This window comes from Odocoileus virginianus, chromosome 9 (genome assembly GCF_023699985.2).
Source record: "Odocoileus virginianus isolate 20LAN1187 ecotype Illinois chromosome 9, Ovbor_1.2, whole genome shotgun sequence".
Taxonomy (NCBI): Eukaryota; Metazoa; Chordata; class Mammalia; order Artiodactyla; family Cervidae; genus Odocoileus; species Odocoileus virginianus.
The window spans coordinates 17,164,272-17,191,191 of record NC_069682.1 but is presented as its reverse complement, the minus strand read 5'-3'; the positions used below and the strand labels follow the sequence as shown (position 1 = coordinate 17,191,191).

General features: G+C 44.9%; 2 long non-coding RNA genes across 3 annotated transcripts; one reads left to right on the top strand and one right to left on the bottom strand.

The window, feature by feature from the left end:
- Positions 1–1,875: 1,875 nt before the first annotated feature.
- Positions 1,876–24,409, bottom strand: LOC139036479 (uncharacterized). Of its 2 annotated transcripts, XR_011489241.1 has the most exons (5): positions 24,245–24,409; positions 12,672–12,752; positions 10,972–11,036; positions 5,717–5,797; positions 1,876–1,945 (listed from the first exon to the last, which is right to left on the bottom strand). It is a non-coding gene; the product is annotated as an uncharacterized lncRNA (long non-coding RNA). The 2 variants fall into 2 exon arrangements; XR_011489240.1 differs by lacking the exon at positions 1,876–1,945 and having other exon boundaries at positions 2,312–5,797.
- Positions 24,410–25,504: 1,095 nt separating this feature from the next.
- On the top strand, positions 25,505–26,920 carry LOC139036478 (uncharacterized). The gene is made up of 2 exons (XR_011489239.1): positions 25,505–25,633; positions 26,558–26,920. It is a non-coding gene; the product is annotated as an uncharacterized lncRNA (long non-coding RNA).

The following is a 26,920-nucleotide window of genomic DNA, read 5'->3' as shown; positions in this document are numbered from 1 at the left end:
GGAGTGCTCTCTCCAGATGCTTCTTCTTGGACCCAGTCCCATGCTGTGAGAAGCCTGAGCCATGTGGACATGCCACATGTCACTGCTCACGGGACAGCCCCAGCTTAGCCCATGTGCCTGGCGTGTGAGTGAAGAAGCCTCCAGATGATTCTGGCTCCCAGCTTTTTGAGTCACCGGCGGCCATTCACATCTTCCCAGCTGAGACTCTAAACATCACAAAGCGGAGACAAGCCACCCTGCTGTGCCCTGTCCAAATTTCTGAGCCATCATCTGCAAACATCTATAAAGCAGTGATTGTTTCAGGTCACTACATCTGCAAATAACTGGGACATACAAAATAACAGCTGGCAAGGAAGGTAAGTACAGAATAAAAATAAAGATGCCTTCATATATTCCAGCCAAATGCTTTTAAAGGGGAAAAGAGACTCAAAGTCCACGGTCATGTCCTTTGTGGTAGACTTAGATGAAGACACGGAAGGTGGGTTTATTTGCTCTGCGGCTCACACAAGGTTTAGAGGGATAGGAAAAAGGTTGGATCATGGAACCAGCTCAAAAAGTGCTTGTCAGAATGATACAATAAATCAAATCTCACAAGATGAAATATAACAGAGATACATGCAAAATGTTCCATCTGTGTTAAAAAATGAATAACCCTGAACAATATGGTATGAAGAAGATGTGACTTAACTAACCAGGAACAGGATAAAAGGCTTAGATGTTGAGAGTGAGCTTTGCATAAACCAAGAGCCCATGGAGATTGCCTTGAGAAAAAACGTGCTCTGAGGTCACATTAAGAGAAAGAAAGTAGCCAGAATAAAAATTAGATGGTGTGTTGGAGGTCCCCCTCTGCTCTCTGGTATCTGGGAGTTCCTTCTGGCCATTTCTCTTCAAAACCAACTCAAGTATCCCACATGGTCGAGACCAGTGGTCCCCAAGCTTTTCGGCACCAGGGACCAGTTATGTGGAAGATAATTTTTTCATGAATCAGGGCAGGGGATTGTTTGGGAATGATTAAAATGTATTAGTGTTCTTTATTTGTTATTATTACATCAGCTGCACCTCAGATCATCAGGCATTAGATCAGGCATTAGTTAAAAGATCTCGAAGGTTGGGGATCCCTGGCCTAGAGGGTATTTGTGAAAGATCTCTTATGGAGAATGGATGGAGAACCTGGGATATTTACTCGGAAAATGGAAGCATATGGGTTTCACAAAAGCTGCTTTCAATTATATGGAAGGAAGTAAAGTTACAGTGGATGGGAATTCTCAAGCACAGATCCAAGGATGGGGCCATGAACACTCTGAGTGAAAACTCAAGGGAGCCACAGGCGTGCATGCATGCTAAGCGGCTTCAGTTGTGTCTGACTCTTTGTGACGCTACGGACTGTAGCCCACCTGGCTCCTCTGTCCATGGGTTGGACAACCCATTGGAGTGGGTTGCCTCACCCTCCTCCAGGGGATCTTTCCAACCCAAGGATCAAACCCGCATCTCCTGTGGCTCCTGAATTGCAGGTGGATTCTTTACCACTGGAGAAACCCCAGGGAACCACATGGAACCAACATAAAGAAGAGTTTAACACAAAGTCATCCATTCCAACCAAAGCTGGAATTAAGTGCCCACAGTGGCAGTGAGTATCTCAAAAGAAAAGTGTTTGGTAGAGATGGTGCTGAGGGGATTAAAGAAACAAAGTCTTTAACATTTAGCCACTGAGTTTCTCTAATTCTTTTGGAGATCACTTATAGTTCAATTTGTTTGAATAAAATGTCATTTATCCACTCTTTTGTCCATGTATTCAACAAATAATTAAGTGTCTATGAGCTAGGTACTGTGCCAGGCCATGTAGGGGATAGAAGAATGAGTAAAAATTCATCCTTACCCTCTAGGATCTCTCGTTATGGTCAATAGCTTGAGGTGAATAACAGAGTTACAAGTGTAAAAGAAAAACCTGTAAAGAAGAAGAGTCAAAATGCTTTTTTTAAGAAACTTTTTAATTTTATATTGGAGGATAGCCAATAAACAATAGTGATAGTTTCGGGTGAACAGAGAAGGAACTAGCCATACATACATATGTATCCATTCTCCCCAAACTGCCCTCGTATCAGGCTGCCATATTAAATTGAGCAGAGTTCCCTGTGCTAAACAGTAGGACCTTGGTTATCCATTTTACATAGAGCAGTGTGTGCATGTCCATCCCAGACTCCCAGCTATCTCTTAATTACATGGAGAGTGCAGTGCAATGGTCCTGAAATGTTTCACTGTTGCCTTTTAATGGTATGCTGAAATTGACTCTGATCCACGGTACCAGGAAGAATCTCACATCACTACTTTATTTGCATCAGATCAGCTTCAGGCTCAATGTTGGACCTCTGTGTGAGCAATCTATGAAATCAATATTGACATTTTTGTTCTAGAAACACTCATTCAGAGCTCCCCAGTTCCCAAATTTTCTGATTTTGGTCCCCTAAAAAAAAAAAAAAACACTTTAGCAATAGGAGATAGTGATGAATGAGGAAGGTTATTTTTGTGTGTGTGTGTGTGTGTATGGTTAAAGAGAAATAAATAGAAGAGTAGGATATCCCCTGGGTGTTCAAACCAAACACAAAGATTACAATATTCATCACTATGCTAATGATGTACCATTCGTTGTAAGTATCACCTTAACGATAATTATATCAGCTGGCCCAGGAGAACTCTCAGTATCAAATAGATTTAAGGGACTCACTTCAGTTTGGTTTAGTGTCGAACATATTGTCTGCTCTCTTATTGCTGCAATGAAATCTCATTCCCTCCCCCTGCTCGCAAGCGTGGACTACTGGGTGCTTTGACAGTTGACATCGGGGCTCTTGGTTGGCCAGCTGTCGGGGGTGTCTCTCCCCGAGGGGCGGCATGCCTTACGGAAGGGACACATGCGTGCTGCTTCTCCCAGCCCGGCAGCCAAGGCAGGCAGAGCTTCAGGCCGGCAGTCCTGGCTTCTGAGTACCTGCGGTTGCTGCACACGGAGCACCTCCGCTCTCCATCGGGAAGCAGGACAAAGAGCCAGAAAGGGGCCTACAGCCATCTGGGCTTTCCGTTTGAGAAGTTTTGGGGTCCATCTTAAAGAAAATCAACCCTGAATGTTCATAGGAAGGACTGATGCTGAAGCTGAAGCTCTAGCACTTTGACCACCTGATGCGAAGTGCTGTCTCACTGGAAAAGACCCTGATGCTGGGAAAGATTGAGGGCAGGAGGAGAAGGGGACAACAGAGGATGAGATGGTTGGATAGCATCACCAACTCAATGGACAAGTTTGAGTAAGCTCCAGGAAATAGTGAAGGACAGGGAAGCCTGATGTGCTGCAGTCCATGTGGCCACAAAGAGTTGGACCCAACTGAGTTACTAAACAACAACATCATCTGTTAAACATCATTGAAAGATGGCCGTTCTGAGTAGCGGGAGATCACTACCTTGGGGCGATCACTCATTCTTTCCATCTTTAAAGTCTTTTATTGAATCTGTTAAAATATTGCTTTTGTTGTTTATGCTTTGGTTTTTTAGCCACGAGGCATGTGGGATCTTAACTCCCCAACCAGGGATTGAACCTGCACCCTCTGCATTGGAAGGCGAAGTCTTAACCACTGGATCACCAGGGAAGTCCCTCCTCATCCTTTTATAAGTTCTCTCTGTATTGAAATAAGACTGGAATCCCTCTGACAGCTGATGTGGCCATCATGGTCCTGCCCTCCTCCATCTTTAGAACATATAGAAAGTAGCATATGTCCATGGCCAACCTCCAATCTTCTCCATCCAGACTAAACAACCCTCATCCCTCTTATCATTTCTTCCGTGACCCGATTTCTATCCTCTCATCTTCACTGTTACCTACTTGGACACTTTCTAGTTTACCCCTTGCTATGTGGTTTCCAGGCTTCTATTTAAAACTGCAGCTAAATTAACCTCTGCAGAGAACCATGTAGCTACCACTTCCTTAAATTGGGCACATCCTTCCTAGATTTGACATATTTATATTCTGTGTCTTCATTTCATGTCCATTCCAAGGCCAAGACCAAGCCATACAGAGCTCAGACAGAAACCCTCATAAAGACCTTTCTCCATGTAAATATAGATCCATTGTTCAAACTGCACAAGTTCACCTAACTTCGGAATCCAAATCACTGTTTCTTTCTCTTCCTGAGGATCTTGTTCATGTTTTAATTCACCAAGATTAATTGAGCACCTATTCTGTGCTAAGTGCCATACTAAGGTTGTTAAGTTCTTTGCTGAAATAAATTTATGTTAAAATTAAGACTGTTTCACATTTCCCCCTCCAAGGGGGAGGGAGATGGGTTTGATGTGGTGAAACCATGCTGTTTCCCAGCTGTTGTTTAATCTCTCTGTTGTGTCCAATTCTTTGTGACCTACTAGACTGTAATCCACCAGGCTCCTCTGTCCATGATATTTCCTAGGCAAAAAATACTGGAGTGGGTTGCCATTTCCTTCTCCAGGGGATCTTCTCCAGCCCATGTCTCCTGTATTGCAGGTGGATTCCTTACCACTTTGCCACCAGGAAAGCCCACTATTTCCCAGACATGCCTCTTATTTTCAAAGTACTTGCAAGCCCTCACATAAATCATCTATTTCAGGGGTTCCTGTGGATCTCTATTAAGCTTATCAGACTGGGGTTGCCATCACCTCCTTTTCTCAGCTTTTTGAAAATCGAATGTCAGCCGATTTTTAGGATACTGATTCTCAATCTATACATTCTCAGAAGCCCTAGGGTAAACTTCACTGAAGCCTGGAGGTCTGGACCCATTTTAAAGGTTAGATGATCTCCTTGCCCAGCTAGATGTCCACCCTTTCCAATTCTTGAAGAAGAACAGGAAAGCAAAGTGGGACTAGGAGGCTCTCTTTCCTCTGATAGCCGTGAACTTCACACTCTTGTTCCGGCCAGGATCTGGTTCCTTTCTGCCTCTCCTCTCAACAGAAGGAGAAGTTGTTTCTGTTGCCTCAGGTTCCAGCTTTTCCTGACACGTGAAGCTCCTTGATAATTTCAGAAGTATATGCCATATCTTGAACATACCCTTTTATAAGAGAACACTGTGAACAGCAGTAAAGTTTCCTCTGGCTTTTGCATTGCTTTTTCTTCCTCAGTGTAATCGTGAATGATTGTGCTGTCAGAGTTGGCTTTTCCCTTAGATCCTTCCCTCTTTAATGAACCACATTCACATTTATGGTCCATAACCAGGAGGCTATAACATATTTCCTTTGAAGTCTTTGAAATCTGCTTTGCTAAAATCCCATGTTTATGCCTAACTGCTGCATATTTAATTTCCTTGCTCATCTGGACTCCTGGGTGAGATTTTCACATCATTCCAACATCTCCATTCTATCTTCATCCTCAGTAAGATCAGGAAAAGTCTTAAGTAGACTGTATCTTCTGGACCTGAGAGTTATCAGCTAGGAAGGGCAAACTTTCATGAGCCCGTGCATTGCAGTAAAAACAGTGGTTAGGTAACTTCATTCTAGCAGCCACCTGAGGTTGCTCATATAATTATTCTCCTTTACCAATGGGGACATGGAAGTTGGCGAGGATAAGCTCCTCGTGTGAACTTGGGCAGGTGGCTTCTTTCTGGGACTGAACACGCTTCCCAGCTTCCCTTGAAGTTCAAGCCAGTGGAACGTGAGTGGAAGCAATTCACCCCATTCTAGTCCAACTCATTTAAAAATAAATCCCATTTACCCAATCCACGCACTTTCTTCTTCCACGGGTGCGATGCAGATGCAGGCAGGTCCTGGAAGCCAAATGTGGAATGTGGCAGAGCTAAAAAGATAAAGGAAGCTGGGTTACTAAAACTGTGTTTAAGAAAAATCTCCCATTAATCAGGAACACCTTTCTGAACGTAAGAATGAATTTTTCATAAACCATTGAGAGTTGAGATTTTACCCACTACTGCCACCAATGTTACCCTCATTAAAACAGCAGAGCAATTAAAGGTACCTGGAATGAAAGTCTATATTTAATTTTAACCTTCCATCTTCAAGTTTCTCCCTTATACAAGAGGGATGGTAACCATACTATCTCACTGCTTGCTATGGGTGCTGTGTGAGATAACACTGGCCAAGTACTTGGTGATAAGCAGTATGCCGAACATTTAGGATCTGCTCAGCAAAAAGTCTGAGGTGACTTAGCTACTAAACCACCACCACCAGAGCAAATGCATGGCAGGACTAATGTTATCACTATATTGCACTTCCATGGAGCCATATCTGCCTCTAGAGCTACTGGGTAATCTCTTTACAGAGATTTTATCTATGTCATTTCCTTGACTGTGCTGTCTGGTATATCAGAATACCAGCGTATATTTTCTAATTAGCCTTCCTTTGTATATACATGCATGTTTTTCTCTGTGATTCCATCCTTAGGTTAGTGCAATCCTACATAGAATGAAAACCTTTTTTTATTGATTATTATGTGTGTAATCCATTTATTGCAGATTAACTATACCTTTTCTCTTTTGTCATCATAAAGCTCATGTTGTCAACTATCCTTCGGTATTCACGGACGATTCGTGGATACCAAAATCCAGGGATGCTCAAGTCTCATAAAAAATGGCATGTGTGTGTGCATACGTGCATGGGCGCTGTCACTTCAGTCACGTCTGACTCTTGAGACCCTATGGAGTCCCTAGCCCTCCAGGCTACGCTGGCCATGTTATTCTCCAGGCAAGAATACCAGAGTGGGTTCCCACGTCCTCTTCCAGGGGATCTTCTAGACCCAGGGATTGAACCACATCTCTTACATCTCCTGCATTGTCAGGTGAGATATTTACCACTAGCACCACCTAGGTGGCCCATAAAATGGCATAGTATTTCCATATTACCAATGTACATACTATAATACACTTTAAACCATCTCTAGATGACTTATAATACCTAATAAAATGTAAGTGCTATGTAAATAGTTGCCAGCATGTGGCAAATTCAAGTTTTGCTTTCTGGAACTTTCTGGAATTAATTTTTCTGAATATTTTCAGAAAATATTCTATCAGTATTTTCTATCTGTGGTGGCTTGAATATCCAGATTCAGAACCCACAGATATGGAGGACCAATTGAATTACCTTGGAGATAAAATCTGACTGCTTGGCTAAAAGTTTCAAGTGACTTTATTCCAACTTCTGAAACAATTATCCCATTGAAGGTCTAATATAGTCTTTTACAGCCATGCATCACAAACTTTAATTTGTAGACAAATGACGTGGAGATCTTAGTAGAATACAGAATCTGATTCAGTGGAGCTGGGGTGGAGACAGATTTTGCAGAATCAATCAGCCTGGAGTAACAAGATTCTAGAGTTTTATAAAAAAAAATTCATCAACTACCAATTTGGTTGCATTTCATTTAATTCATGCCAGATGATAAACTTATTCTTTGCCAAAGCCTGATAAAGAGGAAACTAAGCCATTCAATAAAGAAGAGAAATTAATAGGTCCTTTACAGCCAAAATAAGAAAAATCCATGTAGAAAATAGAATTCTATTTTCAAAAGATTTAGAAAAACAATCTCATAGTCTTTTAGTGTGTTATATAAGAAAGTAGAGAAATACATTAAGAATGAGAAGGGTAAGAGAAAATGTTGTCTTTTATTAGCAAGAGTTCTTAAATTCTCAGATTCAGCACACATCAAAATCACCTTAAGGCTGTTCAAAACTTGGACTGGACTTGCCTGGTGGTCCTGTGTTAAGACTCCGAGGTTTTAATGCAGGGCCATGGGTTTGATCCCTGGGTCAGGAAGATCCCTGGAGAAGAAAATGGGAACCCACTCCTGGAGAATCCCATGGACAGAGAAATCTGGTGGGATATAGTCCATGGGGTTGCAAAGAGTTTGACACAATTTAGCAATTAAACCACCACCACTGGGAACTAAGATTCTACATGCCAGCTACATGGTACAGCCAAAAAAGGACTAAAGCATGGACTGATTATTCTGAGGTCAGATTGCCTGATACTTTGCATTTCTTCCAAGTGCCCACATAATGTAGATGCTGCTGGTCAGAGGACCATGCACTAAGAACCTCTGGATGAAAGGACGGGGAAAATTGTTGGCAAATTTCCCCAAAGTCAAGCTATTCTATTTTAGTCTAGACACAGAGAAACCTGGGGATAGAAGAAAGAAAAATGTAGCAAAGTAAGAGAAACAGTTAAAATCCATTGCAATCCCTGACAGCTTGAACTACAAACACTTAAGAACATGCCCAGAGTAATTTCAGCATCATTAGCTATCCTTTTAAAGACTTTTTTTTTTTTGACCAAAGCAAGAATGGAGCAATTCAGATTCCTCTTCAAAATGGAGAAAGAAAATGACCCCCAAAAACCTGGACTTCTAACTTCTCTACGTAGGAAGTTAGAGAAAAAGACAGAAAAAATAATCACAAAATCTGTCAAGCACCTTGAAAAGAACAGGGCAATGAGTAATAACAAGGATTGCTTTCCAAAGAAAGTGTTCTTTCACATGGTTTTATATTTGGAAAGGACCTTAAAATCACATGGCTCCAGCAACTTATTTTAAAAATAAGAAAACTGATGTACAAAGACACTTTTGGCACCCAGGTTCATGCAGCAGATAGCGGTAAGGGTCTTAGTCTCCTGGATTATTCCTAAAGCGGTTTCGAGTTCTGCTGCTTTCAACTGGAAAGCTCAACTATACCTAGAACTTGAGCCAGTCTGATGATGGAAGACATCTATTGGGAGCCCCAGCATGCATCATGGTCAAGTTCAACCCATGTGCAGCATCCTGGGTTCTATTCCCAAGCCCTCTCATGTATGTTTCATGGCCACTCAGACTCTACCAGTCATACAGGGCGGGGGAGGCAGACAGTGAGCAGGCTGGGCGTCCGGGGGAAGCCTTGCATCACACTGCCCTATGACAAGACCTCTCTTTTCATGTGTGAAATAGACTCATCAATACCCTGAATAAGACTAAAGTTCACAGTCACTCATCTGGCACTAATAAGTGCCTACAACACACAGGGAAGCGTCGCTCCACTCCTGGGAGTATGAAAGGAGCAAAGGTTTCCTTATCCTTAAGTACTTACTGAGTCCACAGCTGTATCATCAAAGGTCCATCATCTCCACATTCATGCATAGTACCATCTTTAGCACAAAGTGTGCAATGTGAGGTGGGTTAGAACTCTTCAAGTCCGACACCTCCAGATTACAGTGCCCACAGGTGAGGCTTGGTGCATCAGGTCATGATTCTTTGGTGAAAAACATGGACTGAGGGCCCTCCATGCCCTTCCCTCAAGTGTCATTTCCCTTTAGGGATCTCTTACTAACATCACCACCACCATCACCATCACCATCAGCTTGTCATTGTTGTCATTTTGTTGCTAAGTCATGTCTGACTCTTTGTGACCCCATGGACTGTAGCCCGCCAGGCTCCTCTGTCCATGAAATTCTCCAGGCAAGAATACTGGAGTGGGTTGCCATTCCCTTCTCCAGGGGATCGTCCCCTGGAGAACCAGGTCTCCTGCCTGGCAGGCAGATTCTTTACCACTGAGCCACCTGGGAAGCCCTATCATCATCAGCATCACCTCTAAATGTTGGCTCAGCTCTTCCCCACAGCCTTTTCCTTGGCTCCTGTTGTGCGGTTGATAAAGGCTCTAACATCAGTTACTTTGCCGAGAACGAGAGGAGAGAAGCAGAAGCAGAGCATGGGATAGCCATAGGCTGCTTTCCAAAGCACATCTTCTGGAGTCCACCTGAGCCAGCTGGCCCTCTGAGACTTACACATGCCTTGCATTCCAGTCATAAGTCCAGTAAAGAGGGCCCCTTTCAGGGAAGATTCCTCACAGCCCCCTTTTAACGCTTGGCCTCTTTTTCCCAATTGAGATCAGGTCCTGTGTGGCTCTCCAAAAGTGGCTTCTATGACAAGAAGAACATTCTGCACGGCCCTGTCCAATGCAGCAGGCACCAGTCAACAGCCAACGAGCCACTGAGCATTCCAAAGGTGGCTTGTGAAACTGATGAAATGAATTCTTGCTGTATTTAATTTTAACCACTTTATGTTTAAATTGTCATATGTGGTCAGTGGTACTACACAATAATGCCATTTAAGGTGTATTCCATTCTGCATAAGAGTTGGACCTTAAAGAAGGCTGAGTGCCGACGAATTGATGCCTTCGGATTGTGGTACTGGAGAAGACTCTTGAGAGTCCCTTAGACTGCAAGGAGATCAAACCTGTCAATCCTAATCAACCTTGAATATTCATTGCAAGGGCTGATGCTGAAACTGAAGCTTCAATAATTTGGCCACCTGATGTGAAGAGCTGACTCATTGGAAAAGACCCTGATGTCTGGAAAGATTGAGGGCAAGAGGAGAAGAGGGCAGCAAAGGATGAGATGATTGGATGGCATCATTGACTCAATGGGCATGAGTTTGAGCAAACTCCGGGAGACAGTGAAAGACAGAGGAGCCTGACGTGCTGCAGTCCCTGGGGTCACAAAGAGTGGGACATGACTGAGTGAAAACCAGCAAAATTCTGCAATATCTTTCAGCCTCACTCAAGTAAAAGCGAGTTCTTAGTTCTGAAATGAAAAAATAAGTAAATAAATAGTGCTCTTTTGTGGAGTTGCTTCAGAAAGAAGGGCAGTGAAATATATAGTCCATGACCTCAACGTGAGCTGGATGACTCTGCCATTCAGCTGAGCCACAGCCTGGGTAAAAATTAAATGAACCACTAGCTTCATCCTTGCAAAAACCTCTAACACACCAACACTTGATTTGGACTGGGGGAAAAAGTCAAGCTGAAATGTTGCAACAGCTACGTTTTTTCAAGTTTCCAGCACTTCCTGATTTCTTTGGTATCAAATGACTCTGCCTGTCACATTCCTGTGACATTAGCACTTCCTGGTTCCATAAATACTGGACACGGACATTTTGGGATCCCCAAACCAAACAAAGCAAAGCACCAAGGTTTTTGTTTTTAGTAACTTAACCTTTTGAACCTCCTTGTTGTTCATTCCAGTGGGTAACAAGGGCTGGACTTAGATCCCCAGATAATCTGAAAAGCAAGGAAGCAACATTTAATTCTGAGAGCTAGAAAGTAAACTATTAATTAAGATCTGTAATTAACATCTGAGCTGTTTACACCCTTGGTGGTTCAGATGGTTAAGAATCTGCCTGCAATGCCGGAGACCCGGGTTTGTTTCCTGGGTCAGGAAGATCCCTTGGAGTAGGGCATGGGAACCCACTCCAGTATTCTTTGCCTGGAGAATTCAGATCGCGGAGCATTGAAAAATGGAAGAGGGAAGAGCGTAGGCCAGCGCCTCGTGGGTCCCTGGAAGCAATCCAGAACTTCACAAGTAGGGGCCACTGCATGGAGGCAGGAGATGGGATAGGACAGCCTGTGCATGCACCCCAGCCCCTCCAAGCCCCAGGTTCATGGACATAGACATGACTGAGTGACTAACATTTTCACTTTCCTTACACCCTTAATAAGACTTCCCTGGTGGCTCAGATGGTAAAGCGTCTGCTTACAATGTGGGAGACCAGGGTTCAGTCTTTGGGTCCGGAAGATCTCCTGGAGAAGGAAATGGCAACCCACTCCAGTATTCTTGCCTGGAAAATCCCATGGACAGAGGAGCCTGGTAGGCTACAGTCCATGGGGTCACAAAAAGTCGGACTCAACTGAGCGACTTCACCTTCACTTTACACCCTTAACAGTGGTCTTGACCTGAATTGACTTGCCCCTCACCCTCTCCCTTCCTTGTGTCTGGCCCCTTGAGCTCCATGCACAAATGTTTAAGAGCTGGTCTTTGGACTCAGACTGCCTGGAGTTGAAAGTTCACCTGAGTAGCTAGGTGACCTTGGGCCAGCTACTTAATACTCTGGCTATATTCTCCTCACATGCTAAATGGGGATGATAACAGCCTCATTCCCAGAGTTAAGAAATAGATGAGTTAATGTTCATAAAACACTTAGAAGAAGGTCTAGTGCCTTTGCTATTGTTTACTCGCTAAGTCGTGTCTGACTCTCTTGCGACTCGTTTCTTAACGCACTCAAGCACTCATGATTAGTGACGTGAGATTTTTACTCTGCAGCCCACCGGTCATGGAAACTTCATCTATGTGCCTCCCTTCTAGGACCTTCTGTTTGTCTTCTTTGAAAAAGAACAATACACTCACGCTAAGAGGGCTGTCATGAAGAGTGCAAGAGAGGGTGCTTGTGGAAGTGACATTAGACAGGAAGCTGGTGGACGTTCTCAAAGGTTCAAGGGTAATGGCAGCTGGGCTCCCCCAGAGCCTTGGGAGTGTCCACCTCCATATCCATGTCCGCTTTGCAGACTGGAAATGTGATGGGCAGCTTGAGAGGCAGACAGCCCACAGCAGCAAGGCAGAGTGGGGTACTGACCACAGCCACGCCATCATGCACTCCAGAAAAGGCATTTCCTGGGTGGAGGAGGTACGTCCCAGGTACGTCCCTCTCTGCAACAGGCTGAGGGTCCATGCCGGGTCAGGCTGGTTCCTTCCTCTGGCCTGAGCACTCTCTCCCAATGCTGAAATAAGCATCGCCAAAATCTTGTCTCCCAGACCCACCCACACAGATTGCTGACCAGCACATTGCTTCATAGATGCACACGGGCTCACTGGTTATTTCCTGGTCCTGCAGACCAGGAAGTCATCTGGTCCTTTTTTACCTTTAGGTGTCGATATCATCATTTGATGCTCACAGGGTAATCTTTTTCCTTCCGTTTCTCAGGGACTGCCTCCCAAGTAGCCTATAACAAAAAAGCTAAAACAAATATGTGATTGTTTCCGTGCAGCTAATGATGAAAGGTCGTAGTTACCTCCTGAAAGCGTCTGAAACCGTTTTGTCCTTAGGGCGTGTTTGTTTGTTTTCTTTGTACGCCATACTTTTTGATCTTCCAGACCTACACTCTGTCTTCTCCAGCCTCCTTCCGCCCCAAGAAGGCTGGTGGATATGGATTCCGTCAATGGACTCCCTGACTCCAGGCTTGGTGGAAGGCAGGGAGGGCAGGGAGGAGCTCGGGTTATTCACTATCCTTGGCCCCTTTCTGAGATATTCCCGTGGCCTATTTGCATCGCTCCAGCAAACGTCCCTGCCCCTCTCCGGAAGGTCTCCTCTTGTAGTGGCTTAAGAATTCCAGACACCACTGGCCCCCTCCCTCCCGTTGTCTCCCCAGTCCTAGTCATGGTGACTTCTCTGCTGCTATTAACCCCAGGTTACTACCATATTCCTTTGTGCTTCCCCCCATTTTCATAAAGGGCCTCTTTGTGAGCCAACCTTTGAAATGTCCTAATCCCAGTGAGCCATCTGTTCCTTGTTGCTGTCCTGAATGATGCACTTTGTTTCGGGTCTTAGTGTTCGCAATTTTCCACGTAGATGTATGGAATGTTAACATGTTAAGTAGTGAGCAAATGACCTCACGGCAGAAATACTTCAATGGTGTGGGAGGCAGGGACGCTGGATTCCCGGGCTCAGACCCTGATGGCATCATCCACCAGCCAAAATCGCCACCCACAGCCTCATGCCCCGAGCCACAGCTGCCAGGACACAGGAAATGAATGTCTCACGAGTGCACATGGCCCCTCCAACATCCAAAAGGATCAATCACAGCCACGAACAGTAACAGTAGGAAAATTCACATTCAGTGTATTTTTATTAATTATAGACTCAAAATGTTTAGTGGTAAAGAGCCTGCCTGCCAATGCAGGAGACATAAGAGACTCGGGTTCAATCCCTAGGTCAGGAAGATCCCCTGGAGGAGGGCGTGGCAACCCACTCCAGTATTCTTGCTTGGAGAATCCCATGGACAGAGGAGCTTAGTGGGCTACAGTCCATAGGGTTGCAAAGAGTCGGACACAACTGAAGTGACTTAGCACACATACACACAAAATTTTTAGAGCTAGAAATTTCATTAAAGACCCCCACCTTTCATTTCCCATGTAAAGAAAGAAGCCCAGTCCTACCAAGCCATTGAGCCTAAATGTTTCACAGAACCTGGTCAGGGACCCAGCTTCTATATTTCCAGCCCAGTAACTTCTAGAAGAAGACAGCTACTCCTTAAAATTTAAGAAGCCAGTCTTCCATCAGAGGTTTTTAAACATTTAAGACATTTCATTTGCTTAATACAGAAATTGTACCAACTTGCTTTCAATTTAGAGTTCCACTAAAACTCATCAAAAAGAAAAAAATAAAGCATGGGAATAAAAAGATTTTTTTTCAGATATATCTATTCTATTAGCACAAATGTGTGTGAAGGTATGTGTATGCCCACATGTGTGTATGTGCCTATGTGCTAACTTGTGTGTATATTTCCTTTTCAGCCTGATCTTGGCTGTCATTAGTTTAGCTTGCTGTAGCCCTAGGCATGTGCCTCTCTTTATGGCTGGTTTAGCATTCACACTTGGGAATCGTGACAGGCTTTTCCAAACCACGAGGAGCAAGTTGGATATTGGATAGAAAAATTACCCATCAAATCACATTTTCTTGATGTGAGTTAACTTACAAAAAAATTAAGAAGAGTCATTTCTTAAACATGCTATCTGAAGGTAAAAAGGAACTCAAGGCAATGCCAGAATATTGAAATGTAGGCAAAATGGGGAGGATTGGATTCACCAAAGCTTGTCATAAGTACTTTGACTTTTTATTCAAATTTTGATTTAAGTGATTTTTAGGAATTGGAAGTTTCATTTTGTCACTTGAGAATGCCAAAAGCAAACATTTTCCATTTTGATGTAATTTTCTTGTTTGGACAAAATCAAGAAAATTTTAAAAAGCCAGATAGCATCTATGAAATAGATGGCATCTATTGTACTTCAAGGAGAAGGCAATGGCACCCCACTCCAGTACTCTTGCCTGGAAAATCCCATGGACGGAGGAGCCTGGTAGGCTGCGGTCCATGGGGTCGCTAAGAGTCGGACACAACTGAGAGACTCCACTTTCACTTTTCACTTTCATGCATTGGAGAAGGAAATGGCAACCCACTCCAGTGTTCTTGCCTGGAGAATCCCAGGGACAGGGGAGTCTGGTGGGCTGCCGTCTATGGGGTCACACAGAGTCAGACATGACTGAAGTGACTTAGCAGCAGCGGCAGCATTGTACTTCGAAACCTAGGACTTTAGCTAAGCCCGAACTCTGGAGGCCCAAACCCCAAGAATCAAGGAGTGAGATTTCCTTCTGGGCTGTGTCTTGACTCTGGTGACCTGGAAGACACAGTACTGCATGGACAAAAAGACTGACTCTACGTTCTGCAACAGAAAAAGTGACTCTTAAGAAGAAAAGCCAGGAGGAGATCTAGTTGAAGGGTCTGGAGGCCCCTGTGCAATTTTTCACCTTCCCTCTCAGAGCAGCAGCTGCTGGACTGGGGTCCCAAGGCCTGGGGGAGTTAGTGGGTAGGCGTCAGGGTTGAGCCAGAGACAGCATCCAGGAGGAAGCTGTGCCCCAAAGCCCACCGGACCGTCCAGAAGGGCTCTGCAGCGGCTGTTCAAGGCAAGTCCAGGTGCGAAGCTGCAGGACCCAAGGCAGGAGCGAAAGTGGTCGTCATGGGGACAGAGTGGCATCTGGATGAAACCCTGAGTCACTGGAGCAGAGAAACCCAGAGCCTTTACCAGGACTTCAGAGGGGCTGTTGGGACGCCTCGCTGCCCCAGAGACAGAGGGCCTCGCTTGGCAAAGCAGTTTTTCTTTGTCTGACAACTTGTATTTGAAAATGGACCTACTTAGAAAGCCAAGCTAAAAGAAACTAAGGCACAAAGGCAAAGTCTAATGCTTTCTTATACATTGGTTTGCAAATGTCTGGGCAGCATCTGAAAGGCAGGAGTGGAACATACTCTGGGGATGTGCCCCAGCCTTCGCTCTTCAGCTCAGCCTTGTGGAAGATTCCACGATCTTCTCCTCTTGGGTCAGGGCAGCCCACCTGGGTGCAGTGGTTTTGCAGCATTAGAAAGAGTTCACATGGTCTGTAACCCTTAAAAGTCTGAGGGACCCTTCAGTGCAAGAAGCATAGATGCCTATGGAAGTTTCATCAAATAGACATTCCTGCCATCACATACCACAGGGAGCCATGTGGCACTCACTGAGGAAGACTCACCCTGCAGGGACTCTGGGGCATAAGAATGGATGAAAGTGCAGCTGTTGTTGGTTTCATTCCTGCCTTCACAACTCCCTTGCCTTTATCTACCCTCTAGTCACATCCGCAAATGAAGCATTTAAACATCTGCTGATGCCAAGACCCCGGTGAGCCTCACACACGTAAACATGGCTATAATCAGACATCTAGTCCTCAGTGCTGACCACAGCCTGCCATCTGCTATTTTTCCACTTTCCTTGTTTATGTATATTTACTATGCAGCCACCATATTATCTCACTTGAAACATAGATTTAAAAGGTCTGGTGGGTTTGAGATTTTTTTTCCCTCCAAAATTATTGATTTGGGGAGAGGACAAATGACAGGAGAAACTGTCAAGTTGAGCTCCTCAAGGGACAAGGCTCTGATGTGTTAAAACAGCCCAAGGTGCCTGCTCCCCACTCTCAGATGCTGGTTTTGAAAGCCAGCCAACTGGTTTTGTGTCTTGTCTCCACCATGGACTGGCTGTGAGAGCATCTTCCACAAGCTATTAGACCTTTCCCAGCCTCAGCTTCCTCCTCCAGCCACTGGGGATAATGAGAGGGTCTAGCTGAGATGGTTGGGAAGGTTAAATGTGTTTGAATCTGTAGACGTGCAGAATGGAGTGGGGCTCAGAGTAAGCACTGGGTGTGGGTGTGGGTGTCGGTGGTGACTGCACCCTGTATTGGTGTGGGAACTTTCCTGGGTTCCAGGAGCTGAGTTACAAAACCAAACAAGCCTGGAATAAAGGGAACATCTTCCCTAACACTGGGAAAGCCCTGTGATGCATATTAGCTTGAAAACTTGTGCCCCTGCAGTCATGCATGCAGACACAAAGAAGAGATTTGTGGACACAGTAGGGGAAGGAGAGGGTGGGGTGAACTGAGAGAGTAGCATTGAAACATATTTATTACCCTATGTAAAATAGATAGCCAGTGAAAATTTGCCGTATGACTCTGGAATTCAAACCTGGTGCCTGTGACAACCTAGAGGGGTGGAATGGTCCCCTCTAGGAAGGTCCAAGAGAGGGGGGACATATGTATCCCTATGGCTGATTCATGTTGATGTATGGCAGAAGCCAATGCAATATTGCAAATAAGTTATCCTCCAATTAAAAATAAGTAAATTAAAAAAAAACTACTGATAGTTTTCAGGGCTCTGCAAGTGACCGTTAAACAACCCTCTCCACTTCCCAGTGTCATTGTCAAGTATCAGTGCCTTGTCCTCACTTACGTGCTGACATTTTTCCTTGAGATGTTGAGCCCTCTCTCTAAATAGATCGGCAATTAATCACCAAGGATTCTTTCAGAAATCTGCGTCTATTAATGTACTTTCATCTTCTGATCCAAATGTTCTTAATCTTGTAAATTAGTAACCAGTGACGGTGACCACTGCTGATTTTAAATACTTCATGTTGTTTTTAATGGGTTTTACAGAGCTGGGGTCTGATGAGCATACATGTAATAAAAACACATCCTCCTTTTTTTTTTCCTTAAACACATTTTCCTCATACGATTTGGCAAAAAGGCAGATACTTATAGAGTAAGTTCTTTTGCTGTTTATATTTCTCCTGGCAGAGGTCCAAAGAGCATTTAGCAGTGTATCAATCAGCCAGAATGGGAGCGCAACAGACCACTGCATTTTCCCTACTGCACCTGAGAACTCCAGCTGAATACTCAGCACTCTTGTTGAGCCAAAAATATCTTTTCAGGGTGTATTGAATTCATGGATTGCCTATTCTCACCTTTCCCTTCCAGGTGAAGGCAGAGATTGCTAGCGGGACCTCCTAGCCCTGGGATTGTGGCAAATGGGAACCATTCGCTCCTCTAGACATTGGGAGAAAAAAGGTGGCTTGGCTCTTACTCACGTTACACCTTAGACATGTCCAACCGGATTGCCAATAAGGTGTAAGATGAACATAGCCATGAAAATGGGACAGAGTGATTAGTTTATCCTCTCCTTCGTGATGAATTTGAACAGGGGTGGCAGGAGCAAGCTAGACTTGAATGAAACTCAGCTGTTAGGTTTTAAGTTAAAATGGAATAAAAGGATGAAATGGGTTTTTGATATTTTAGTACAAGAAAATCCAAAAAGTCAATTTATCTTCCCTTATTAGATTTGTGCAGATCTAGGAAATATCATACATTTCAAGTAATAATAGCAGCTTTTCTCTCTGCAAAGATGCTGTGCTTCTAGGTCTTCCCAGGCAAGAACTGCTTCTTGCCTTGTCAGTTCTTCTTGGAGACTCTTTATATAATAAGCTAAAAGTGTGAGTTGCCAGCTCTCAATTACACAAGGGAAAGGAACGCTGATCTCAGAGGCATTGAGAACTGGAGTAATTGCCTCAAGGAAGATGAAGTCAACAGTGTGCCCAACGCTGGCAGAAATAGTCTAGAAGGAATAACCACCTTTTGACAGTGTTGACATATCAGCAAAATTAAACCTCTGGACATGAGCATTTTTAAAATCGGCCTCATTGCCTCTGCTTGTGAAGAGCGTATGTGTGTGGGTGTGGGTGTGGTGTGGGTGTGGGTGTGGGTGGGAGGGTGTGTAATGCCATTTGCATGCAAACCTATGCTGTGAAAACATAGCTTGGCTTACAAACTGCCCCTAAACAAACTTCTGAGCATACTATTTCCTTAAAGGTATATCTTGCATACGAGGAAGGCTCCCACATTAGTATATTTTCTCTGACTTTGTTTTATTCTCGGAAATCTGAGGAGTCGATTCCCTGGAGCCTGTTTATAACGATGCTTCGGGTTCAGCTGCGTGTCCCCTCTGGCTTTCCTCCTAGAGCGGAGACCCATTTGTACAGAGCACACCAGGTGTTACTTTCATATTCTCAGACAAACTAGAATACATCAACACAAACACGAAATCAAAACACAGCGAAATTAATGATCATTGCCGGGATACCGAGACCAAACTCCTTATTACCGCGCAGGGTCTGTGTGCTTTGCGTCTCTGTTCTCATTTGATACTGAGATTGGACAATTTGATACTGATACTAATCAGTATTTTTAACTGTGAGTGGATGTTCACATAAATTACAGACCAGAATTCATCATCTCCTTCAGTCAGCATCATGTCATCCATTTCCTTTGGCTTGTTAGATAATGACATATCCAAAGCCTGGGTTCTTGGGGTTTCATTTTGCTGGCCTGGACCCAAAGAAAACTCACCCTGCTGGCTTGAGCCCCAATTTCATGCCTGGGAGCTAAAGCACATGACAACCGTTCGTCATCCCGTTTCTTTATTTTTCCCCCTACTATTTGGAAACCAGTTCACCAAAGGAAACTAGTAAAAAGTCTCTTGTAAAACATTAAAGAAACTGAAGCATGTGGGTGTAGCTTTCCTAAAGATGCTGAAGGGCTCAGAGATCCTGGACATTCCTTAGAGCTTTCTGATTGTATCCATGCCAGGAAGCTGTATATGTGCCTCGTCCTTTCAGAGATAAACTATATCCCATGTAGCTCCTGGTGGTTCAGACTGTAAAGAATTTTCCTGCAATGAAGAAGACCTGGGTTTGATCCCCTGGTCAGGAAGATCCCCTGGAGAAGGGAATGGCTACCCACTCCAGTATTCTTGCCTGGAGAATTCCATGGACAGAGGAACCTGGCGGGCTACAGTCCATGTGGTTGCAAAGAGTCAGACATGACTGAGCAACTACCACTTCTACTTTCTTTCATGCAGTTAAAGCAAAAGCGTAATTATCTGTCACATTCCCTATTATCTGCACATTCTTTTATTAGGCACTAATACAAATGTTTCTATATAAAATATCATCTTTTTGTCTTTCTAATTATACTTTTAGCCATAGTAACCCAGAAAAAGGAAATGTAGACTTTTCTCAAAACCTATAGGTTGGGAAAATAAAATTACTATCAGGTACGTCTATTCTTCCAGCTTACAAAAACTGCAGAAGTGAACAGAATCGGTTGCCATGAAGAAAGGAATGAAAACAAATACATCTCATTCAAATTTCTCAGTCACTGGGTGTTTCCCATTCCCCACAAAAGAATGACCAATTTTCTGCTTACAGTAGTAATGGAGGATTGAGGAGGATTCTGTTGATCCACTGGGAAAAATACCAGGGAAGGATCTGATGCAGAGGATCCCTCAGAGACCACCTTTCCAGATTCTAGGTCCATCTTTCTGTCCAAGATAAATCTGAACGACAGACCTGAGAAAGTTCCTAAAAGGCCAGGAATGTGTATTGAATAATAGGTGACCAAAGAAGATACAGAATTCCCTGAAGAAAGCAGAAAAAGTTTTACTCATCAACAAGGGAGGTAGATATTGCTAAAATCATTGAGTAAAAACTTTGCCCTTTTGTTCACAGAGGAAGCTGGGGAGAGCTCACAGAAGCAGATGGTAATTTCCAAGTTGGGGATGGAGGAAACCCTATGTAAAAGAATAACAAATATTCTGGTCTTCCAATGAGTCAAGGATTCAGAATTTTCAGGAGCTTGTGCAGTTTCATTGCCCCATAAATCTGCCAGTAATTTCTGAGGATGAAATGAAAAGAATTAACCCATCTAAGACTCCACGAGTAACTGTAAATTAGAGGAACTATTTTAAAACTGAGTGAGGACAAAGAATGAGAGAGTGACAGGGCAGGGGGTTATTTTAGGGCCCATCCGTGGTGTTTCTCTGTACCTGCTTCCTCAACCTCCCCAATTTTCTCTCTGTTCAATATCTACTCCTAGGCACTAACCGGCAAAGGAGTTAATGTTTGATGCATTTTCTGAGTTCCCAGGATCCTGACAAAAAGAAGACGCCTACAACAAACCTGTTTGCCTCAGAAATTGCTGCAGGTGTTTCTTCCTACTCTTTTTTTTTTTTTTTTTTCAGTTTGATTTACTTCAGTTTGAACCAAAAAGTGACTGGTATGCACTTACTGTGTGCTAAGTTCTGTGCTGGACACAGTGATACAAAATGCACAGGACCAAATCCTGACCACAAGATGCTCAGAAGATAGTGGGAGGGGCAGATGGAGAAACCAGCCAGAGACTGAGTGCTGGGTGTGAAGCGGTGATGAGGAGGAGGAAGTACAGAGGAAAAGATGACTCTAACTCTGCACCAGGGGATCTGGGAAGGCTTCCCAGAGGACATCAGAGACATGTCTTAAAAAAGGAGGTGCAAGGTGCAGAGAGACAAGGTGAAGAGGCATCCAGAGATGAGAGCGTGGGGAAGGGTGCTAAGGAGGTGCCAGGAATGTGCGGGCTTTAGAAGCTACCAGGAGTTGGATGCGGGTAGATTTTTGTCTGTGGGAGATAAAAGGGAGAGAAGAGGCTGGAGAGGAGGGCAGAGTCCAGAGCCTCGCCTCACATGACAGACTAAGGAGCTCACAGTGGTCTGTAGAGGATGCAGTGCCACTAAAGGACTGTAAGCAGAGAAGAAGCGACACCATCAGCTTTGGGGACCAGTGTAGGGTACGAGCTGGAATCAGGCAAAACTAGAGAGTTAGTGCTGTTAATTTAGTCACTAGGTGGTATTCAACCCTTTCGCAAAGCCATGAACTATAGCCTGCCAGTCTCCTCTGTCCATGCCCACGCAGGAGACAAGGGTTTGATTCCTGGGTGGGGAAGATCCCCTGGAGAAGGAAAGGGCCACCCATTCCAGTATTCTTGCCTGGGAAATCCCATGGAAAGAGGAGCATGGCAGACTACAGTCCGTAGGGCCACAAAAGAGTCAGACATGACTTAACAACTACACAACAACAACAAAAAGATAGTCCAGTAGACATGAGGTCCCTGCAGTATTCCAGGTGAGGAGGAAGAACATCCAACTGACCAGTCACCAGAAGTACTTCTGCTGAGCGGAACAGGCTGAAGCAAAGGCTCTGCCTTCTATCTGGTTCTGCTTTCCTTCTTGGAGCAGTGCTGTGATCCTCTAAGCTCCCACAGATTATGCAGGCAGGAAAGGAATCTCCAACGGTGTGGAAAGAATAAAAATGGGCTGATTCTCTGGGCTGCAAGTGCTCCCAAAGGTACCTGATGGAATATGTCCACACAAATGGTACTTGCCACAGAGTTCCATGGGTGGTGACCCTGGAGGCGACCAGGGGAGCAGCCCCCCCATCACAAAATGGCACTAGAGTCCACATCCCACCTCAAGACAAGCCAGAGTACACTCACCTTCCTGGGTCACCTTAGCAAGTAGACTGTTTTGCACACTGGCCAATTTAAATCTATAATTTAAATAAAAAGTGAAAATAGAAAGTTTTTTTAAAAAATTTTCTCTTAATATGATTTTCCCAAGGTTTAGAATCTCCTTATCCATCAACCTCACTAGCAAAGCCAAGACCTGAAGCAACATAAAAGGATGCTTTCCTGATTACTTTAATAACATTTTATTATACCAGAATTTCTGCCTCTAGTGGTCAACATTTAGAGCTTTAATTCACCAATACGACATGGATTAAGGCAGGTTTCATCTGTCAGCAGGTGAACAAACATTTATGGCATGCCTCTTGGGTCTGGATGTTTTCGGTTATGGAAGATCAAGACCTAGTCAGGAGGGGCTTAAGCAACCACAGATATGCCTTATCTCACATAAGTCTGATGGTGGACTGGTTCCAACTTTGGTTAATTGGTAGTAGCTTGACAATGTTGTTCAAGTCCCAGAGTCTCTCTCCTTCCCACTCTGCCACCAGTGGATCTTAGCTTGTGTTCTCAAGTTGGGTCCCCTCATAATACCAAGATGGTTGCCACAGATCAAGGCACCACATGGCCCTTTTCAAGGGCAAGGATAACAGTCCCAGAAGCATAGAACAGGTCCATTTCTAAACCAACCACTAGCAACAAGAATAGGAAAACCTAAGATTGACTTAAAATGATTAAAGCACACCCTCTGGGCCAGGCTGAGGACTAGATTTTCTGAAGCACTGAAAATTAAGGATTTTGTTGGCAAGGAAGAAAGGGTAGCAGCTGAAAGATAATCAATGAACAATGTTGTTTAGTTGCCAAGTTCTGCCCAACCCTTTCGTGACCCCAAGGACTGTAGTCTACCAGGCTCCTCTGTCCATGGGATTCTCCAGGCAAGAATACTGTAGTGAGTTGCCTTTCCTTATCCAGGGGATCTTCCTCATCCAGGGATTGAACTCACATTTCCTTAATTGGCAGGTAGATTCTTTACCACTGAGTCACTTGGGAAGCCCAGTCAATTAAAAAGAGTTACTCCTTTATTCTTAGTACAGGAGACCCATTAGCATACAAGCCCCAGGAGATTCTGGCTGTCAAGAAGCTTGCCTTCTAGTTGAGGGGTGAGGATGCCAGTGCCCAACTTAGAAGAAGGGGGGGGGGGGCCTTAACTGTAGAGCTACCAGCCCCAAGAAGTGAAGGACATGAGGCATCTATCTCTCAGTGGATGGGTTTTAGTTTCATCAAGTGTATACTAAATGTATTAAGTATATTTAACAGACAGTTAAGCAAGACGTCCCCAGCTCCTGCCCAATACTTAGCCTGCTTGTGCTTCCCAGACCGGCTCCCCTTGGTGGCCCCAGGCTTGTCTTTCGGCATCAAGGTTGCCAGTTCCTGCAGCTCCCAGCTTGTCGTGTGTCTCATAAAAAGGCCCCCACTGGGTTCCCTCACAGCTACTCCTCAGCTACTCCACAGCTGGGAACTGGGGCCCTTGGCCATCCTACAGATGCTGAAAACTATGAAACAAAAGAACTGAAATTGTCCCCAGCCTAGCAGAGGTCCCTCGGCCTTGCCCACTTGGAGATTACCTGCACGGCAAGAATACTAAATCAGGCTGCGGCAAGCCTGGAGCACCAACTCTCAGGGCAATTTCAGACACATTACATAAATTGCACAGCCTGTTTAATACCTCAGTTTCACCAGCTATAGAACAGCAATAAAACACTCTGACGCCTGCAAAGGATCATAAAGGTATTATGAGACCCACATGAAACATCATGCATGACAGCCATCTGAGAGGGACGAGTCAGAGGACAACAGCATGGGGTTATGGTTCCTCTAGTCCTGCTGCCACAAGCCTGTCATGAGGAGGTGTACACCCTTGCCAGGGGGCCCAGCCTGCCTCGCCCCCCACCCATCTGTCACCACATGAGCATCAAGGCTTGAGGGTCCCTTTCAAGACACCATAGCATGGAGGCTTACACAGTACAGACCTACTTTCTCAAGGCTCTGGACACTTGGAGTTCAAGGTCAAGGTGTCAGCAGGGTTGGGGTCTGATGAGGCCTCTCCTCCTGACTTGAGGACGGCTGCCCTGTCCACCCACACAGCTTGTGTGCAAACAGGAGAGTGATCTCTGGCATCTCTTCCTCTCCTCATGAGGACACCAATCCTATTCGATCAGGGCCCCACCCTTACGACCTCACAGAACCTTAATTATCCCCTCAACGGGCCCATCTCTGAGGACAGTCACATTAAGGGTCAGGTCTTCAAACTTGGATTTTAAGGGAGCCCAAGTCTTCCCTGGTGGCTCAGAAGGGAAAGAATCTGCCTGCAATGCAGGGGACCTGGGTTCGATCCCTGGGTAGGGAAGAACCCCTAGGTAAATAAATGGTAACCCACTCCAGTATTTTCACCTGGAGAATTCAACGGACAGAGGAGAATGGCGGGCTATAGTTCATGGCGTCACATAGAGCCGGACATGACTGAGTTACTAACACTAATGCTTTCAGTTCAGTTCATAACAAACGCCCAGAGAAAGGACTGGGCTGATTGAGTCTTTTTAAGGAGCCAGGTGATCTCTGCCCTGTGCTGTGGGTGTTGTCTTTTACAGAGTCCTAGTCAAGCCCGTGGGGCTTCTATTTTGACTGATTATAGAACAGGAGGACTGCTGACCAGTCAGTATCCATGAACATAAGTCAACCTGTAGGAGGGTGCTGTGCTTTTAAATGGAAGGAGAGATGTTTTGTTAATGTCGTTGCTGTTTTATTAATTTGAATAGAACCACCTGAGAACATGGAGCAGGAAATGGCAACCCACTCCAGTATTCTTGCCTGGAGAATTTCATGGACAGAGGAGATTGGCAGGCTACAGTCCATGGGGTCGCATAGAGTTGGTCATGACTGAGTGACTAAACAAGAACCTGAGAACAGGGCAGTTAATTCAACCCCAAGGCACACTTCATGGGGTTGGGGAAGGGGTGGGGGTGCAGGGCTGGAGTCCTCGGCAGGGAAGTTAATGACAGAAGCTGAAGGGAGCTTAGGGCCCATTCCCTACCTCATTCCTGGTACGAGGTAGATCTGAAAAGTGGCGGCCTAGGACATCGCACCTCTTCAGTCAGGCTCCTGCCAGCAGGACTGGATGGACAGGTGCAGAGGGAGCGTCAGGTGAGGGAGGTGGAAGAGAGATTGGTTTCACAAGGAGGAGGGCAAGAATATTCAAATACCACATTTCCATTTCTTCTTTGTCTTTACAAGCTGGTAAGGCCCGGGGCATTTGGGTTAGATGATCACGGTGCTGGATTTCAAGACCCAGATTGAAGCAAGGGACAAGAAAAAGCAGAGAGGAGAAATTTCTGAAGATGACTGAGTCTTACCTCTCCAGCACAGGTGAAGATCAATCTTTCAGATATTGATGCAGAGAGATTTGAGGTGGACTCTACCGGCCCCACTTCTCTTGGGAAAAGACACTTACAGTGTCTAATCAAAGCATAAGGGATTAAGGAGATCAACCAGTTCCAGGATTGTGGCCGAATAAAGGATACAGGGGCCAAGGCTCTCTTCTCCCCTGGAGCAAGGTCAGCACACTCAGAAGACCCCCATCTAATCTTGACCTTGTTTGTCTGACCAGGGAGGGTAGCCAGTACCTATCAGAGCAAAGATTTAGCAGCTGTATCCACACCCCAATAGAGGTCAGGTGTGGGGACCTTAAACTTTACTGATGCTTTAACAAGGGTGACAGTTTCCTTGGATGGCTCACCTGCTCATGTGAACACCATCTGAAAAAGCCCGTGGGCTCACAGCAGGGGCAGGATGCCAGGAGCAGAGCAGCCTGGTGCCAGGGATGGGGCCTCAGGAACACACTGCCATAGGCTCAGAAATCTCCCTAGGCATGGTTCTGTCACCAGAGGAGACAGCCGGAGTGTGCGATGACTTAATCAGAATCGGGCGCTCCAGCCAACAGGGCAGGTGGGACGATGTTTGGAAGTTGATCTTGGAAAAGCCAGAGAGAATAAGCATCCGCCTCTAGTTCGCTGGAGGATCTTCAGCAAGCAGGCAGGGAGGCTGGACTCTGAATAAAGCTCACGATTTCGAAAGAAAGAAAAAAAAAATCTCCATTAAGATCTCCTGCTCACAATCTCTGAATGAGTTCTGATTTATTTCAAGAACACATTTCCCCCCTCCCCCCAGCCCTGAAATAAGTGTGAACCGAACTGTGAAAAACAGACCGTGACCATATTGTTGTCACTAGCAATTCACAGCAACAATCTTCAGTTTCGAATTCTCACCCTCTTTTTCTTTTTTGCATGGAAGGATTTGGAGATCCAAAGAAATCTCCAGCCAAGATGACTCAAAAGATTTCCATGTTGGAAATCGTGATCCTTCTTCTCCCAGCCTGCAGTTCTGCAGAGTATCACCCAGGGGTGCTTCCTGCAACATGCCTTGGGAGCAGAGGCCTTCCTTGCCCTGGCCTCTGGAGAAGTCCCTCCAACATAACTGAGCCCTTCTCTGCAAAGAGAGGGAACTCCCCAGGGAAGTCAGACCTCAGCAAACCTCCTGCACAAACCAAGCCTGTTCTTTTCCATCACGTCCTCAGCCCATCTGAATGCATTACAAACCACAGAGTTGCAAATTGTACTTGATTATTTATAACCATGAAATAAATGGAATAATGTA